The following is a 19,009-nucleotide window of genomic DNA, read 5'->3' as shown; positions in this document are numbered from 1 at the left end:
CTTTGTTAGGGCGCATTTAACTCTGTAAGATAGATGGGTACTTTTTCTTCAGTACTTGAATTGCTCTCTCATTTCTAAAAAGATTTCTTTTTCTTGTCTCTATGACTGTATAATTCTTTACTGGGAATCTAATATACCATGAAATTCATGTTCAAACTCCCATAATTAACATGACTGAAATGAGAGAACCAATTAAGGAAACAAAATAAGCTCACATGGCCTGCCTTTTTTCTTTCACTTGGAGTATTTCCGATTTGAGAAACACTACCTACCTTTCCTTGTCTAGAGACTTATGTGCTAAAACATGCTTCTCACCCTTGATAAAGGTTATCCATTTTCCCTGTGATTCCTTTTAGTATTCTGTGGCACAGCCAAAAGTTATTTTTTTTAAGGATTCTGTCAGGAGTTCATGCAGTGAGATGTATTTTGGATAATATCACCAGTGGCTCATACTTGCATGACTTTTATGTCCTCAGTTTTGCAAAAGGAGTGGAAAAGGCAGAGACTAAAACCATTTTTTTCAGGAGAGGAAAGAATTAGTAACTACTGGGCGTCAGGGCACTCGGGTACTACCTGACCCAAGTGAACTGGAAATTAAGCTTCAGTTCTGCTTTTCTCTTTCCTTGCACATTCTTTCAGAGAGAAGGCTAAAAGAATGATGGGCTTAAAAGACAGCATGCCAGGATCAGCCCAGAGGGTGGCCATGATGCCCCCTGGTGGCTGAACTACTTCTGCTCCACTCTGGCTCTGCAGGGCACCCTCCCTTTTTCTGCCTTACCTGCCATGCCTTGATAGAAATTATGGGTGCCTATACACATGCTCCAACACGTTCCAATTAGCAGCATGCTGCAGCACCTCATATGTTCAACATCCCGTGTTTCAAAATGGGAGTGGGGGCACCTTAACTAAAGCTCATTGAACGAGCTTCAGTTAAATGACCACCACCACCATTTTGAAATGCAGGACGCTGAATATACAACATGCCACAATGTTTTAATTACAGTGGCTCCTGAGAGACAAATAGGTTCAAGTTAAGACAACAAATAGGTTCAAATTGCTCTATATTCCATCATGACATGAACAAAAGCAAAGGCCCAGAACCATACAGATGGGCTTTCTCCTATACAAATGGCAGAATCCATCCTTCATAGGATAAGCTCTGTTCTCTAAACAACGAAGCAGTTGAAGGAACAGCGCAGCATCAGGCTTTGTAAGAATAGCATTTTAGTATATACTTTGTAAGTATAGCTTTGCAAGTCTGCCATGTAAGTATAGCATTTTAGATCGATTTTCCTCTGGGATAGCAAGACAGACTTTGGAATGTTTGTTCTGCTCCAGGCCAACACACACAAATAGTGACTATAAGAGACAAAGAACCTCCTACCATTTGATTTAGTATGAAGTGTTCAAATTCTAAGTGATGGGGTCAGGAAGATGAGTGGTTAAAAGATAACTAAGAACCAAGATATGCCAGGATTGTTGCCTTTTATTAAATTTCTCTTACCATTTACATAACCATGAAGGAAAAATTTTTGTAGTTTGTACACATTTGCACAAACAAAGCATATGTTTATTCATTTATTTATGTACATGTCCTTACTAGTTGTACTTTGTTTGTTTGTGTTCCTCAAGCCCTAGTAGCACTGCATCAGCCTCCAGTATAGTTGTATCTGTTTTTGCTCCCAAGAATCTAGATGTGAGTTCAAGGTCCACCAGTCTCAGATGCACTTTGGTTCCTTTTTTATATTTTCTATGGAGAAAAGAAACAAAGCAAAGAAGGTAAGTTTTGTTAAGCTCTATCTTCTAGGATACAGCATATCCTTAAATCTCTAGCAGTAAAGTGACCTGGACTATCCAACGGTTGTACCTTTGTGACTTTCAACAAGTCACTCAACTGCTCTGTGCTTCAGTTTATTCATCTGTCAAATGAGGGATAAGATTTACCTATATATTTGTAAAGAGAACGTTGAGATCCTTGGACAAAAGGCACTACAAAATGCAAAGCAATATACTGGTAGCTTAAAATCCAAATGGACACTGTAGTTCCTTTGGCAAAAGATAAGGATTACTTACTGAAAAATGATTTTTTATAAGAAATGATTTACTTTACTCTCCATGAAATAATCAGCATTTCAACATTACAATTCACTACATTTTGTAAGTAAAAAAGTTGAAAGAAAGTTTCCTTATTTCTGATTTTATAAAAACTCTTCAAATTAACTTTATGACCAGCTTTATTTTTAAAATTATAATACTGCCAGGCCCAGAAGCCCTGTTTCATAGCTGAGTAAACTTGATGGAAAGTTTCCACTGTTATCAGTTGGCTTTGGATCAGATCTGGAGTCCCTGCTTACAAAATAGTGTTTTAAAGCAGTTTTATGTATGAAAAAGCAATAAAAATAGATATGGTAAATGTTATAGTACATCTTGCTATGCACATTAGTGGCATCATTGTAGTAATTACGCCTCATTACATACAAGCTCATGCTTTCTTTTAAAAAAAAGTATATATATACAAGATATATTAACAAATACATTATATTATTAAACACAACAAGTATGCTTTACATCAATGTTTTACCTTTACATATTTAAAATAATCAATTACATATTTACATAAAACACATAAAATATTACAGATCTAAAGTAATCCATTTAAATTACAGGCAGTGTGATTTGGGCAAAACATCCTCTCAGCTGTTTCACACCTTTTAGATCTTCTTTACAGTGTCTCAAGTCATTTTATTTGGTATAAAGAGACTGAAGCAAGGTGAGGACTTTATCATAGTTGTAGGCATGTGGACAGTATTCATACATCATGATGACAGAGATCAAAAGAGTCTCTAAATGAATAACTCTGGATGCTCTCTAACTTTGTCTAGTCTCCAACTGAAAAGTGCTGTGTTTGGGACACTGACGAATTCAAACCCTGACAAGTTTTTTGTTTTTTTCAATTAGGCAGCAAAGGTTGCGACACCTATAATTAAGGCACTGCCATTACAAATACTTTTCATTTTAAGACCCAGTTTTCAGTTGTGTCTAACTTTGGCAAATTAACTGTTACAACTCTTTGAAAAACCTCAGATCACTCTTGCTCAGTAATGCCTTGTTAGGGTTTGGCGGTTATATCTTCTGAAGACTTCCTCTTCCCTACATGCACATCTCTTTTCTGTTGCTATATGTGACTGGAAACCATATAGAATCATAGACTCGTAGAACTAGAAGGGACCTGTAAGATCATCAAGTCTGGTCTCCTGCCATAGGCAGGAAGTTATTGGGTTCAGATAAGTTCAACAAGGTGCCTGTCCAGCCTCCTTTTGAACACCTCCAAAGATGGTGACTGCCAGTGGCAGACTGGTGCGGGGGGAGGGTGCCATGGCCCCCGGACACTGGCCAGGCTCTTCAGAGTTCTTATTGCGCGATGTGACTTTAAGTATTGCTACGAGAAGGATGGGGGGTGGGGGTGCAAATGCAAGCATTGGCCCCCAGACACCGGAGACCCATGGTATGTCACTGGTGACTGCACCACCTCTACTGGGAGTGTGTTCCAAATTTTGGCGACCCTACAAAGAATTTCTTCCTTTTAGCTAGCCAGAAATTACCTTCTATAAGTTTATGTCCATTGGTCCTCGTCCTCCCTTGAGGTACCTTCCTGGCTTCCCCCCAGAGCATATGAACATGTTCCACTCCAGGGCTGAACTGAACGCTTTGTGGAACTGCTGTATGCGATTTTCAGTGCCAGCTGCAATGCTGGGCACCTGAACTGAGAGCAGGGAGATTGTCTTTCCCAAGATTTTCTATGCTGGCACCCAGACAGTAAGTGGATGAATCAAGTAAATAAAACTCATGGGTGGAAGGACCCAACCTGGAAGGACAGAAGGTGCCAAGAGGTGGGGGAGGGATTTAGGTGAAAAGTTGAAGGAGGTGCGATTGGAGCCAATTAAGGACTAGGGAGACTGGAGCATGGGAATCAGTGGGACAGCCATGCAACCTTAATTGGTCTCTATTGTGTGAACATCTCATGATACAGTCTTCAACCAGATGCTCACATGCCATCTATTCACAGGACCTCTACCCCATTCAGTGCCCAACTTGGATAATGATCAATTAATGGAGCAGCTATTCAAGGTTTGGTTTTATCCTTAATATTCACAGCATGACCTAAGGCCTATTTACTGCAAGAATTCAAACCCTGCTCTGAAAACGGAATTATTAATTTCATCAAGGACTTCTCTATGATGTTCATCACTGTCGCATCTGGGGGGTTTATAAATGTTAATCCATTTATCTTGCCCAAACCTCCCTTTAGATCACATGGTATTAAAGTCACAGAGGGGGTTTAAAGTGGAGACATTAACGTTCAAAATGTCTACTAACTTTGGATGCCCAATTTGAAATGCCTGTTACCTGATATTAGTTGCCCTTTATTTACTCTGAGTAGTCTCTCTGACTTCTGTTGTAGCTGTGTGTATTCAGTCACTCTTCCAGGCAGACCCCATGTGTTTCACACTGGGCACTCAGAAAATAAACAACACCCATCTGAAGAGTCAGGTGTGTGCAACCTGCCAAGTATCACACAGGGGTTCTGAGATGTTTAAGATAAAACCTATTTCTCTTGGGCAGCATTCAATTGTTTGAAGCAGGTCATCTCTCCTCTGGTAGTTACCTGCTTCATTTGTTGAACACAACTTCTATAACAAATGCGGCTGACGCTCTAGAGCAGGGGGCAGCAACCCCCGGCACGTGGGCCGAGAATGGTAAGCGAGGCCTTTTTGCTCGGCATGCCATGGCCAGCCCCACCTCTGGGTAGCTGCTACCAGCAACAGAGCCCGGGCTGCTCCCAGCAGGGCTTGCAACATCCCAGCTGCCTGCTGGGAGAAGCCCGGGGTCCTGGCTGGCAGCAGCTAACCAGAGCCGGCTGCAGCCAGGAGGCTCCAAACAGCTGCGCATGGTTCCAGAGCCCAGGCATCAGCTCCGTACCAGCACGTGCACATGCACCTCAGAGCAGGCGGTGGGAGAGGGGCATGAGGCAATGCAGCCCCAGTCTCTCCCCCGTTCCTGGCATGGAGGTGATGGCAGGGCTCCGGAGCCCGGCTGTTTGTAGCCAGCCCAGGCTCTGGGCAGTTGCAGCAAGCAGCGGGCAGGCTGCAAACAGCTGCGCCAGGCTCCAGAGCCCCAGCATCAGCTCTGTGCTGGCAGTGACTGCATGTGCACCTCTGGGCAGACAGCAGGGCAGTGCAGCCCACCCTGAGGTGCCCATGCAGTCGCCACCAGCACAGAAATGATGCCGGGGCTCTGGAGCCCAGCACAGCTGTTTGGAACTTCCCAGCTGCAGCTGGCCCTAGCTCTGGGTAGCTGCTGCCATCTGGGAGCCTGGGCTGCTCACAGCAGGCAGCTGGGATGCTGCAAGCCCTGCTGGGAGCAGCCCAGGCTCTAGCATTACCCAGAGCCGGGTCAGCTGCTGACAGCCACAGAGCCTGGGCTGAGGGGCAGGGGCTTTGGGTGGGGGGCACAGGGCAGCAGGGCATCCTGTCATGTATCCCTTGCCCTCATTTTGTTTTTCTGGCATGCCGGCACTCCGGCACCTTCCAAGGTAAGCATTGTGGGGGTTTTCGGTACTCTGGACAAAAAACATTGTCTACCCCTGCTCTAGAGACAGTGGCCTTGGTGACTGTACAACCCAATTTATTCCATAACTCTTGTGAACTGAATGAGGCAGGGGTCCAGCAGAAAAAAGTAGCATGTTATCATATAAGTAAAGACTATATCAGTGCACACAAACAAGAGAATGTAGTAAGGGTACCTGGGCCCCTTTTATTTTTGCATTTCCTAACTTTTCAGGGCTTGTTTTTGCAACCTTAAGATTATTTTAATGTTCTTTTTTGCATGTAATATTAAATCTTCATTTTAATTAGATGTTGCTAATCAATTTAGAACTAAAAGGAAGAAGAAATGTAGAGAAAGGATTTCTTGGCTAGTGGACTGACTGAAAACGAATGAAAATCTGAGTAAATGCAATCAGTAACTGCGTGACCTTCACAGGGATCTGTTCATGGAGACCTCTACACCCATGCAAAATGCAATGCTCCAGTGGTAACATGTAGGGGGTGCACCCCCTGACAGCACTGGTGCACCCCCTGTCAGGCCATGCTCCCTGTTTAGGTGACAGCCAGGGGGGCAGGTGTGAGCACCAGTGCCCGCCCCGCAAGTGCTGGCTGGGGAGCAGGGCCGCCAGCAAAAGCAGCCGCGCCACTTCAGAAAGTGCTCGCTGACTAATGTCAGCTCATCCCTGGCCTCACACTCCTGGCCTCAACATCACCCTAATCAGATGTTACAGTGCAGTAGAGGAGAACACCATGAGCACTTGGGGCTCCCTCGGTTTGCTGAGACATGTCTACCATTCCCATAGGAATGGAATTCCTGCTGCTGCCAGACACTCACTCACCCCCCACCCCCCCCGACTCAAGAGGCACCAGTTGCCCATGCAATGATCTATGTTGCAATTCTTCCTGGGAGACTCCACGGCTGCTCCTAGCAGTTGCTGAGGGATTGGGGCCTATGCTGGAGGGAAGTTTCTAAAGAGAACTATTTTCTTCTATCAAAAATGTTTTGCTTTATCATCTGGTATCATGTACACCACTATCTGCAGGACTAGTATATCATTAAAGGGGAGGACAACACATCACTAGATCACTGGTGACATTGCTATTATCTGTTCAAAAATATATAACGCTGGCTACTCAAGAAACTTAACATTTATTTAACCATGGCTTACATTTTCAGTTCTAGGCCTCAGGCAAGGAAGCTTTTTCTTTTATTCCATCCTCCAAAGACTTAGTATCATCTGCAGTTTTTATTATGTATAATTAAAAAGAAACCCTACAACTGTTAGAATGACACATTCTGCCTACAGGCTTGGGCTTTATTCTCTTATTATAAATCAGTGGGAGCTCCTGCTTGCTTTTTCAACACGTTTCAAAATCAGGTCCTGAGAGGCTTGAGGTGGGCACCCAAAATTAGTGGATAGTTTTAAGGATACTGAACTCCTTTGTAAAGGCTGTTCGAGAAGTATTGATGAAGTGGGGACGGGAGGGGGGGATAAATCATCAGATTTGTGTAGTGGTGACCATAGAGTTTCAGGGCCTCTCCTACCATCCAGCTGCATATCATATCCTGGGGGCTCGAAATGGATCTTACTCATAGGAGACTCTTGTAAATAAGTCCTGGCCTCAACATCACCCTAATCAGATGTTACAATGTAGTAGAGGAGAACACCATGAACACTTGGGGCTCCCTTGGTTTGCTGAGACATGTCTACCATTCCCATAGGAATGGAATTCCTGCTGCTGCCAGAGACTCCAAAATCACTCTTATCACAAAATGAATTAAAATAAACCAAAGCAGGTTTACTGTATGAGACAGAAAAACAAATAGAAAAAGCTCATTAGATTTAGAGACAGATATACATAAACAGATTTGCCTTCTCTGTTTCAAACAACTAATAACCCACTGACCTCCTGTGGTGATCCTCACAACCTCCCCCATGCTGGGTTCCCTGCTGTAGCCTAAGATCCAGGTACTCCCCCTGACAACTGGATATTATTTACTATTTTGTGAATTTGGACCACACACACAGTATTTATTCTTTACATAAAGCTTATATGAAAAACTGAAGAATTAGAACACCTTTAATACCGGTAGCCAGCTACTGTCACTTAGCATCAAGACATATTTTCACTCTTCCAACCCAGGCAGCTAATTACTAGCACTGAAAAAAAAGTAGAAACAGATCTTTCTTTTTTTAAAGTAAAATTAAGATAATCTAACTGCCTCAAGTCAGATGAGTATAATAAATGTTTCTTAAAAAGCACAGCTGCAAATCTTGAACCTTTCAAGGGCTCACGTGAAATAAAATTCATTTACTAATAGTAGTGGTGCATAAACTATTCACTATGAAATTCAAAATGCAGGGGAATGGACAGTTTTAGTCCAGGTTGTGAATTTGAAACCTGTCCTCCTCCTGTTGTATTTTAGCACTAAAACATGCCTATTTTGAAGTACAATTTGTTTCACTTTGAAAAATGGGAAATGTTTTCAGTTGCACAGCTGGGTTACCATCTTCAAGAAATTTTACTTACACACATCATTTCAAGGGTATAAAATGGGAAAAACAAAGGGGGACAGGGATCAGGGCTGTCCCTGCCGCCAATAATGCCGCCAGCATCTGCAGATGCTCGCCAGCCCTGTCCCCACCGCCAACACCAACTTCTGTGGGTGCCCCTCCAGACTTAGGAGGCACCAGTCACCCATGACATGTGGTAAACTATTTCAACCATGTCAGGGGTAAAAGGACACAGGCACAGGCACACACATGCTCCCCCTCCCCCACTGGAAAATGTTGCCAACCCCCAGCCCACAATATAAGTGGGGAGAGACAGACTGTTGCCCTGGGTAATAAAATCTACTACTAGCAGATGTCTGGTAAATGTTAAACGCCACCAATACATACATATACACATCAATAAATTACTGATGATCCACCCACCAAAATCTATCTAGAGGACAGTCTTGCAAATTTCACACTCACAGATAACATCCTTCAATATGATATTAAACCAAGCAAAGCTTAGCAGGGCTGGTGCCTTGGTACCTGATAAATCAGGGAAAGAAATGCTAAAAACTACACGTTTGTACCTGAAAGCTACCATATTACATTTATAATGCAATACTTCCTCTGGTTAGCTTATTCCCATAACCAAGTGACACCTAGCTACCATACTGATGTGTTTTACATTCTTGTATATTACACAGGTGGCCAGATCAACACAATAATACCATAAAAAGTGTTACACGTACAGACTTGCTCTGCACAGAGCATCTCACAGTTATGAAGGAAATTTAATTTATCATAATCTTAAACACGTATATTTTAATCTCCCATTGTAGGATTATAAACAAGACTATTTGCTCATGAGGTTTGCAAGGAACACGTCCCAAGTTTTCAGACATGACTTTGGCAGACAAGGTTCTTTGGGTGAATCTGATATCTTTTATTAGTGGTACATTCATACATAAACCACTATTTACCTGCTACATTCATCCCCCTTTTCTCTTCCCGCCCCCTACCCAGCCTATTTCTCACCCACTGACTCCTCAATTTACATCTTCACTGACTGCCTGTCTTGCATGCAGCCCAGCCCAGCCGCTAGCTTCTTTACTATTCATTCCATCCAGGAAGAGCACACACCGACTGCAGAGGCTTCCTCAGCCTGACAAAGGGTTTTTAAACCCGAACGCTTTCTAATAATTTTTTTTCCAATTATTTTAGTTGGTCTAATAAAAGATATCAGAATCACCCAAAGAACCTTGTCTGCCTAAGTCCTTAGACCAACACAGCTACAACCTACACCCCAGACGTGACTTTAACACATATTTGTAATGAAAAAGCAAAGCAATTATATTTTGGTGAAAGTATTATAAACCTTAGGTGCTGCGTCTGTAATATGAACACAAATTCCAGATACTTTAATCACACATAATCCAATTATTAAAGAAAGTTCTCCACCGTCACAGCACACCTGCTTACAAAGGTTTCCTGAAGAATACCACCTTGAAGCAGCTGACATGACTGCCAATTTGTGTGGGTATAAACATTTGCTTTTGTGACAGATGTTCCCTACAGCTAGAAAACTTTAGGATAAAAGATCAATGGAAAATGTGGAGAAAGCGGAAACATGAACACTACATGCAGTGGTTTCCCATCAGGCAAGTTTAGAAGCACAAGCAAATGATAGGTTGCTGCAAGCATGGTAATCATACATAAAGCCCATCATTCCACCTAAGGCACCGAAGTATTAAATACTTAAAACAACTGAGGCTCTCCTATGCTTCAAGCAGAAGCTTAACTAGGATCCAGAAACAAAGCAGGCATTTTGTTATTTTCAGAAATGGAACTGCCATCCTAGGAGACGCAAGATACCAATGAAAAGGAAAAAGGCTGGACCAACTTCATTTCTGGAACGGTTTGCTTTCTTCTTCAGTGAGGTCAGTGGCAGTATTCCAAGGTGTTCTACATCATGACAATTTCTGGCCAAGATGGAAGAGAGTGATGAGTCTTCCTCCAAAACCTGCAAGCAGACTTGTGTTTGTAAAGCGGGGGGTCAAAGACATGGCCCATGGAACCTTATTATTCTGCCCATGGTGCCGCCTGTGGGTCTTAGACTGGCGCCAGGTACTGCATACAGCACATGCTAGCTGCAGTGCCACCTGCTGCTTGTGATGCGTGGAGCCAGTCTAGTGCATGCTCCATGTGTGGCATAGGGCTGGTCTACGTCACGTGGTGCATGCCACACCCATACTGGACTGACCCTGTGTGCTGAATCCAGGGCTGGTCCAGACTGGGCCCACAAACAGGCCCTGCATGCTAGACCTAGCATGCATGGTTGTTCCAGTGTGGGCACTGCATGCAGTGCGTAACCCAGACTGGTGCCATGCATAGGACACAGTATGCAGGACAGGCTGGTGTGTGCTTCATGAGGCCTGCAGGGCCAACGCAGGACATGCACTAGGTTCCAGTATATGGCTCCAGTTTGTGGGCCTGATCTCACCTATGGACCAGCCTCACACCCATCATCTAAACTGTGAGGTCAGATGAGTTTGATGCTCCTGTTATAAAGTAATGAAGTGTTTCCAGTTTCCTTTATCAGGTGACACTATTAAAACTAGCTTGCAGTGAACAACTGGAAGCACAGCTTGGTTCCCAGTTAAAGTGATGGCACGGAAGTTCTTCAACATGTTTAAAAAGATAGGAGAAAAGAAGAGTATGACCACTTTGAAACTATGTACTGAGCATGGTTTACTAAATGTACCCTGTTCAGGTGGGCCCAGCTCAGGGCCTGAATAATTTGACTCTCATACTATGTCTTGTACTTGAGCTTTATGTCTAACACCATTTTCAGTAAAGACTGTTTCTGATATCAAGACAAGGGAGCTTGCCAGCTTCCAGCACTGAAAAAAAATGTTCAAATTCTTATCTAAAAGTTTCCTCTGGATAGGGTAAGTCATGGCTGCTCAGCTGGCAGCCCGCAGACTGCTACCAGCCCGCAGGGGGTTAAAATGTGGTTCCTGGGCTCCTGCCTGGCTGAAGCTCACCCCATCACTCTTCCTACTGTGGCAGCTGAGCTCTTCAGGCTCTCCCTCCCTCCCTCCTCTGGCTTCTGCTTCCTGCCCCTGCTCCTGGAAACAAGGTGGAGCTGGGCAGCAGGGGAGCACTGTTTGCATAGCAGGGGGAAATCCAGGCTGCCCAGGCAGAAGTGGGAGCCAGTTTGCTATGCTATGTACATGGCCAAGAGGGAAGCTGCACTGCTTGTGTAGTGGAAGGGACTAGGCTGCTTGTGCTGCCTGCACACTGGCGGGATGGGGAGCTGGGCTGCTTGGGCTCTTGCGGGGCTGGGGGAAGCTGGGCTGTTCATAGGATGCCTGCACAGTTTAGAGGGAGGGGGGAAGCAGGGTTGCTTGCAGCACTGGGTCCAGGCTGGCAGGGTGTGGAGGAGAGCATGAGCTGCTTACATGTGATGGGGGAGAGCTGGATTGCTCACACCACTGGAGGAGACTCTGGGAGGAGGGTACTTATGGGGTGTGTGGCCTTGGGTCTATAGCCCGTGAGGTATACAGCCCTCCCCACCCTACCCCGCACTGTCCAGAAGTTGGACAGCCCTGGGGCAAGTCACCTACAAAGCAAATAATTGTGAGAGAAAATAACATGGAGAAACAAGAAAGATACACATGAAACTGTTAGTGACCCTGAAAATGCAGTGTTTACTACCAAGCAACGTACTACCAACTTCATATATTCACAGGTAGTGATTTTTTTGAGAATGATACCAGATATTCTACTCATTCTGTAAACTAGAGCAGGGATGGGCAACCTTTTTGCAGCTGTAGGCTGGAATGACCCACTCCTGGGTCAGAGATAAACTGGTGCTAGCACCCATCTACAGGCAGTGCTTGTCCCCCGCAGGGGCATGAAGAGAGCACCTGTAGCCAAAACCTCCTAAACCCCACATCTACAGACCAGATCAATTGTCCCATAGGCTGGATCTGACCTGCAGACTATAGGTTGTTGATTCCTGAACAAGAGTATAACAACTACATTGTTTATGTTCAACTGTTCACTATTTAAGAACTAACTGCAATCCTAAGAAGACTTTCCACAAATCTATGACCTATTAAAATCATTTTAACAATAATTAGCTTAAGTTAGAACAATATATTGGTGTTTAATTTTGGACAGCTTTTTATTTCTACCAAGATAATGACCTCTGTAGCTGTAGAAACAATGCCATTTTACAATGACTATTGTGCGGGCCGGGAGCGGTTCGAGGCCCTCAGGGGTTTTTTTAGCGCGGCGGGCTGTGGCCAGCAGCCCAGACACGCCGGGTCGGGGAAGGCAGATGGCACGCTAGAATTAGGTATGGATGCCTAGTGGTTGATTTAAGATTATTTTACTTACACCGAAGATGGTCGCGGTGCAGGCAGGAAAACTTGCTTGAGCTGCAGTTACAGACAGAAAAGAAGAGAGGCGGACTAGATTTCCTTCCCGTGAACCTTCTAGCCCAATCCAGTTGAAAGCTCTAAACCGCGAGCCCGTCGTGTCAACCGAAGAAAGTAACTCAAAGCAAAGAGCTCTGAATACACTCACATGAAGTTTGCTAGGCTCCGTGGAACTTGCGCGCAGGGAAGGGTACGTCGAGGGATCAGGCGGCGACGGGGAGAGGCGAGAGGCTGATCAGACCCCTAATAGCCTTCTTGATATACAAGCTGGGTCCGATAGGCTCCGCAGCGCTTAGAGATCTTCACGAAACGTGAAGCCCTCCTCTTTCTCTTTTTCTCTCTCCAGATGGTTGTGGAGTCCTCCCTTGCGGGGTTCTCCTTGGAGTTCTCCAACTTTGGCGGAAACCGCTCAAGCCTCTTATACGGCTAGCAAGCCAATCACTAGCCGCCACGTGGGAATAATTTAGAACTGGCCAATAGTGGGACACAAATCTGTATATGCATGGCGGGAACTCCTTGCACCGTGCATTTCTCTTTTTGCAACCTAGAAATGCACCCTGCAAAGAAAGCTACGAGTGGTGGGAAATAATTTAGCAGTGCCGAAGCACACACAAACAGAAATCACACCCTTGGGTTGTGACAACTATGAAATTTCCAAATTTTTCAAAAAATTGACCTGTAAAAATCACACCTACGAAGTCATTTTTCTACACTATAGACATGTAATGCTGCCATTTCAAAATACAACATGTTAGATATGCATATTAAATATGAAAATATCCTGTTCTGTTTGGTGTCTGGGGTTCTCTTCTGTTTAAGTGCCTTCTTTGAAATTAAACAAATGCTAAATTAATTCAGTCTTGGTCTTTCCTGCCTGCTCCCTATAACTGCTCACTCCCAGACAATATATGATGCACCAAGCCAATGAGCTGGCTTGTTTAAACTAGATGGGAAAGTAATGATTAAGTCTGGCTGTGCATTTCTGTATTAACAACATGATTTAAGGAATTTCCTTTGGAAAGGGTTGGGTTTTTGGAGTTTGTTTTTGGGTTTTTTGTTTGTTTTACATTCTTTCTATACACTTCCCTTATAATGTCTACCACCACATTCTAATGATGGTTATTACAGACTTAATAAAGGAGATCTTCTCTGGCTAAGTCTCTGCTTTAATATATTAAGTAATATATAGCACATTAAAGACAATGCTAGGATTGAACCTCAGTGCTCACACTGAATGCTGCAAGAAATTTTGACTTGCTAGGCAAATTATTGCATAACTGCAATGATGTCTCAGCATTTTCAAATTGTCTTTGAAGTTATTAATCAACTGTGTTTTTGCTCCATCACAGGTATATAACATATTAAAATGCAGGATGAAAACCTGGAGAGGGTGCAGAATGATGCAATACAAGAAAATGTTTTGAGAACTGGAGAAAACTGAAAAAGTCCAACCTAAGAAGTTTATTTAAAAAAGCTGAAAGGTGAATTAGTTACTGTACACAAGCATCTACACAAGGAGAAAATACTGAGTACTAAATAGCCATCTAATCTATCAGAAAAAGGCACAATAAAAACTAAGGATGGGAAACTGAAGAAAGACAAATGTGAAGTAAAAATAAAGTATGCATTTTCCCCAGTTGTACCCATTAACTATCAGGACAGACAAACCACCAAAAAACCAGGGAAGTCTTTCACTCTTGAAGCCTTCATATCAAGACTGAAAGCCTTTCTGGAAGATATGTGTTATGCTGAATACACCTTTTTCAACTTGACATGGGTAAACTCAGGGAACAGTTGTCTGCGATGTATACAACAGATAAGGGTGGGTGATCTAAAAGCTCCTCTTTGGCTTGAATTTACTAAGTATATTACTATAACAGTTAATTAGCCCAAAAAGAGGAGTACTCCAAACAAGATTTGCAAGACACCCCTGTTCTCAGCTGTACTCTGCAAAAAATTTTCTAAGGTGACACTAAACACTACATCAGAAAAAAATTGGAATATTTTACGTCATATTATACGTAAGGTGTTTGTTGTGGGAGACTCCCTCCTGAGGGGAACAGAGGGGCCAATCTGCCACCCCGACCCCTTAGCCCGGCAAGTCTGCTGCTTCCCAGGGGCCCACATCTGGGACATTGCGGAGAGGATCCCCAAGCTCCTTAAACCCACAGACCACTATCCCATGCTCCTTATTCATGTGGGCACCAATGACACGGCTCAGAGCACTCCCAGCCAGGTCATGAGGCGCTACAGGGATTTGGGAGCGGGGCGTAAGGGTCTGGGGGCACAGGTGGTGTTCTCGTCGATCCTCCCAGTCTCAGGCTATGGGCTGAGAAGGGACAGGAGGATCTACGTGGTCAACCAAAGACTGCAGTGCTGGTGTCGTCAGGAAGGCTTTGGCTTTCATGACCACAGCCCGCTCTTTGGAGAGAGAGGCAGCGAGCTGCTGGGAAGAGATGGTCTCCACCTCTCTCCCCTAGGAATGAGGCTCTTCTCAGCCAGACTGGCTGACCTGCTCCACCGGGCTTTAAACTAAGCCCGTTGGGGGACGGGGGGACGACCGCCACTGCTGGCCCACTGAGCAATCCTTGCAAAGCCAGGGATCACGGCACTCAAGGGAGCCCACCCCGGCCCCAGCCCTGGTAAAATCTGTGGGCAAGGAAGGAGCCCCCCAGGGGGCACTTGCTTGCCTGTACACTAATGCCAGGAGCTTGGGGAATAAGCAAGAGGAGCTCATCCTCCTGCTCAGTGCAAACAATTACGATGTCATAGGGATCACGGAGACCTGGTGGGGCTCCACCCATGACTGGACCACGGGGATAGATGGCTATACCCTGTACAGGAGGGATCGTGTAGAGAAAAGGGGCGGGGGTGTAGCTCTCTATGTTAAGGAAAGCTACACGTCCCTGCAAGCCGATATTGGCGACCAGGGTGGACGGCTGGAGACCCTCTGGGTTAAAATCCGTGGGGAACACGGCACAGGGGACACAATGCTGGGAGTCTATTACAGACCTCCCACCCAAAGTCCTGAGCTTGACCAGGAGTTTGCCCGGGAACTGGCTGAGGCAGCTTGCTCCAGGACCATGGTTGTCATGGGTGACTTCAATTACCCAGACATCTCGTGGGAAGATCGCTCAGCAAAATCTGAGCGGTCGCAGAGCTTCCTCTCGTGCGTGGATGACCTCTACCTGACGCAAGAAGTCTATGGGCCAACGAGAGGCAAAGCGCTGCTCGACCTGGTACTGGCTACTGGGGATAACCTAGTCGGCGACCTAGTGATCGATGGGAAGCTGAGTGACAGCGACCACGAGCTGATCACTTTCACCATCCGTCGAAAAGCTGGCAAGTCAGTCAGCAACACGGAAGTCCTTGACTTCAGGAAAGTCAACTTTGACAAGCTCAGGAGGCTTGTCAGTGAGGCCCTAAGGGACTGTGACCACAGGGAGAGGGGAGTTCAAGAAGAGTGGTTGCTCCTCAAGGGAGCGATCCTCAATGCACAAACTAAGTCTATTCCATCTCGGAGGAAAGGCAGCAAGAGGGCACAGCAGCCCCCCTGGCTCTCCAGGGACCTAGCAGACCTCCTGAGGCTAAAAAGAAAGGCCTACAAAGGATGGAGGATGGGAGTCACCTCCAAGGAGGATTATTCTGCACTGGTCCGGTCCTGTAGGGAGCAGACCAGGAAAGCCAAGGCTGCAACTGAACTCCAGCTAGCTTTGAGCATCAAGGACAATAAAAAGTACTTTTTCAGATATGTGGAGAGCCGGAGGAAAAGCAGGGGCAATGTTGGACCCCTGCTGAACCAGATGGGGCAACTGACAACTGACGCCCAGGAAAAAGCCAACCTATTAAATAGGTACTTTGCGTCAGTCTTTCATCAGCCCCATGGGACGCCTGTGCCCGCTACAGGGCCAGGAAGTCCGGGTGAGGGTGATCCCCTGCCCTCCATTAATGCTGACTTCGTGAAGGAACATCTTGAGAAGCTGGATACCTTCAAGTCAGCCGGCCCTGACAATCTTCACCCCAGGGTACTTAAGGAGCTGGCAAGCATCATAGCACAGCCTCTAGCGCGGATCTTTGAAAACTCTTGGCACTCTGGTGTAGTGCCCGAAGACTGGAAGAAGGCCAATGTGGTGCCTATCTTCAAGAAAGGGAGGAAAGTGGATCCGGCTAACTATAGGCCCATCAGCCTGACTTGTATCCCGGGGAAGATCTTAGAAAAGTTTATTAAGGAGGCCATCCTTAATGGACTGGCCGACGCCAACATCTTAAGGGATAGCCAGCACGGGTTTGTTGCGGGTAGGTCTTGCTTGACCAATCTCATTTCCTTCTACGACCAGGTGACCTATCACCTGGACAAGGGAGATGAGATTGATGTCATATATCTTGACTTCAAAAAGGCCTTCGATCTGGTGTCCCATGATCGTCTCTTGGAGAAACTGGCCAATTGTCGCCTTGGGTCCTCCACGATCCACTGGCTGGAAAATTGGCTCCGGGGTTGGACCCAGAGGGTAGTAATTGATGCAAGTCACTCATCGTGGTGTCCTGTGACCAGTGGGGTCCCCCAGGGCTCTGTCCTTGGACCCATACTGTTCAACATTTTCATTAATGATGTGGACACTGGAGTCAGAAGCGGACTGGCCAAGTTCGCAGATGACACCAAACTTTGGGGCAAAGCATCCACACCAGAAGACAGGAGGGTGATCCAGGTTGACCTGGACAGGCTCAGCAAGTGGGTGGACGAGAATCTGATGGTGTTCAATGCCGATAAACGCAAGGTTCTCCACCTTGGGAAAAAAAACCCGCAGCATCCTTATAGGCTCGGCAGTGCTGTGTTGGCTAGCACTATGGAAGAAAGAGACTTGGGGGTCATCATTGACCACAAGATGAACATGAGCCTGCAATGCGATGCTGCGGCTAGTAAAGCGACCAAAACGCTGGCTTGCATCCATAGATGCTTCTCAAGCAAATCCCGGGACGTCATTCTCCCCCTGTACTCGGCCTTAGTGAGGCCGCAGCCGGAGTACTGCGTCCAGTTTTGGGCTCCACAATTCAAAAAGGATGTGGAGAAGCTTGAGAGAGTCCAGAGAAGAGCCACGCGCATGATCAGAGGTCAGGGAAGCAGACCCTACGATGACAGGCTGAGAGCCCTGGGGCTCTTTAGCCTGGAAAAGCGCAGGCTCAGGGGTGATTTGATGGCCACCTACAAGTTTATCAGGGGTGACCACCAGTATCTGGGGAACGTTTGTTCACCAGACCACCCCAAGGGATGATGAGGTCGAATGGTCACAAACTACTACAAGATCGTTTCAGGCTGGACATAAGGAAGAATTTCTTTACTGTCCGAGCCCCCAAGGTCTGGAACAGCCTGCCACCGGAGGTTGTTCAAGCGCCTTCATTGAACACCTTCAAGATGAAACTGGATGCTTATCTTGCTGGGATCCTATGACCCCAGCTGACTTCCTGCCCTTTGGGCGGGGGGCTGGACTCGATGATCTTCCGAGGTCCCTTCCAGCCCTAATGTCTATGAAATTTTTCTTGCGACTTTGCCCAAGTAAAGTGGCCCATTACCACTTCATCTGTACTTGCTTTATTTTGTCTCTCCCAAGGCAAATATCTTTCTATGCTGTATTTTAGTGTTCCTGGCATCTGCTTAATAAGTACCCACAGGAATTTTGTTTCATATATCACAATGCACGTGTCAAAAGCCTCTTTTCTTAAGAAGGAACATGCTTTTCAGAATAAAAAGTATTAGTCCATCTTACAGTCTAACAGCTATTTAGTTTACTGCGTTAAACCTACATTCAATCTTCAGCATACTGCTCACATTCATTGCCCATATAGTATGTACTATATTTTCAAACTATGAATAGTCACCCCTGAGCTCAGGGGAAGCTGAGATAGGATTTAGCCCTAAGAACTATTTTATTTCTTCCAAAAGACCACTTCTAAAAAAGATACTTGTTTTAAAATCCACAGGTAAAGAGCTGAGGGTGAAGTGGAAAAGGACATTCTATGGGATTTGAAGATCTGTGGAATCTCAGAGCCGGTAAAATTGTCACTACCTCCAAACAACTTCTAATAATATCTACTGAGCGTTCTAATAAATCCTGTCCAAACTTAAACACATTGCTCAAGTACTGGCATCCTTATTCCAAGCGACTTGGAGTTCTGCGTCCTTATGCTGCTACAAATTAGATTACTGTCAATTGATTTTAAAAAAGGAATAAACTAATAAACATTAGTAAATAACTGAAATGTTTTTGTTTTCAGTGTCTGTAGATAAAACTAAACGCATACACTTCCTTATGACCATCTCTTATGATTTTAGAAGCGATTTAGACAAACAGCAATGATATAACGGCTTATTACGTTCTGCAATCATGGTATTGCCACCAATCCACTCATTTTCTGAAATGGCAAAAACAAAACTAAAAAACCAAAATAAGCCCCACATTCC

General features: G+C 45.2%; 1 long non-coding RNA gene across 1 annotated transcript; it reads left to right on the top strand.

Moving 5' to 3' along the window:
• The first annotated feature begins 1,702 nt into the window (after positions 1–1,702).
• On the top strand, positions 1,703–18,774 carry LOC109285959 (uncharacterized). Its single transcript, XR_002093865.2, has 4 exons — positions 1,703–1,779; positions 9,946–10,044; positions 13,902–14,033; positions 18,529–18,774. It is a non-coding gene; the product is annotated as an uncharacterized LOC109285959 (long non-coding RNA).
• The last annotated feature ends 235 nt before the right edge of the window (positions 18,775–19,009 follow it).

The sequence above is a fragment of the Alligator mississippiensis genome, chromosome 3 (assembly GCF_030867095.1).
Source record: "Alligator mississippiensis isolate rAllMis1 chromosome 3, rAllMis1, whole genome shotgun sequence".
NCBI lineage: Eukaryota > Metazoa > Chordata > Crocodylia > Alligatoridae > Alligator > Alligator mississippiensis.
This window is presented reverse-complemented; position numbering and strand designations above follow the sequence as displayed.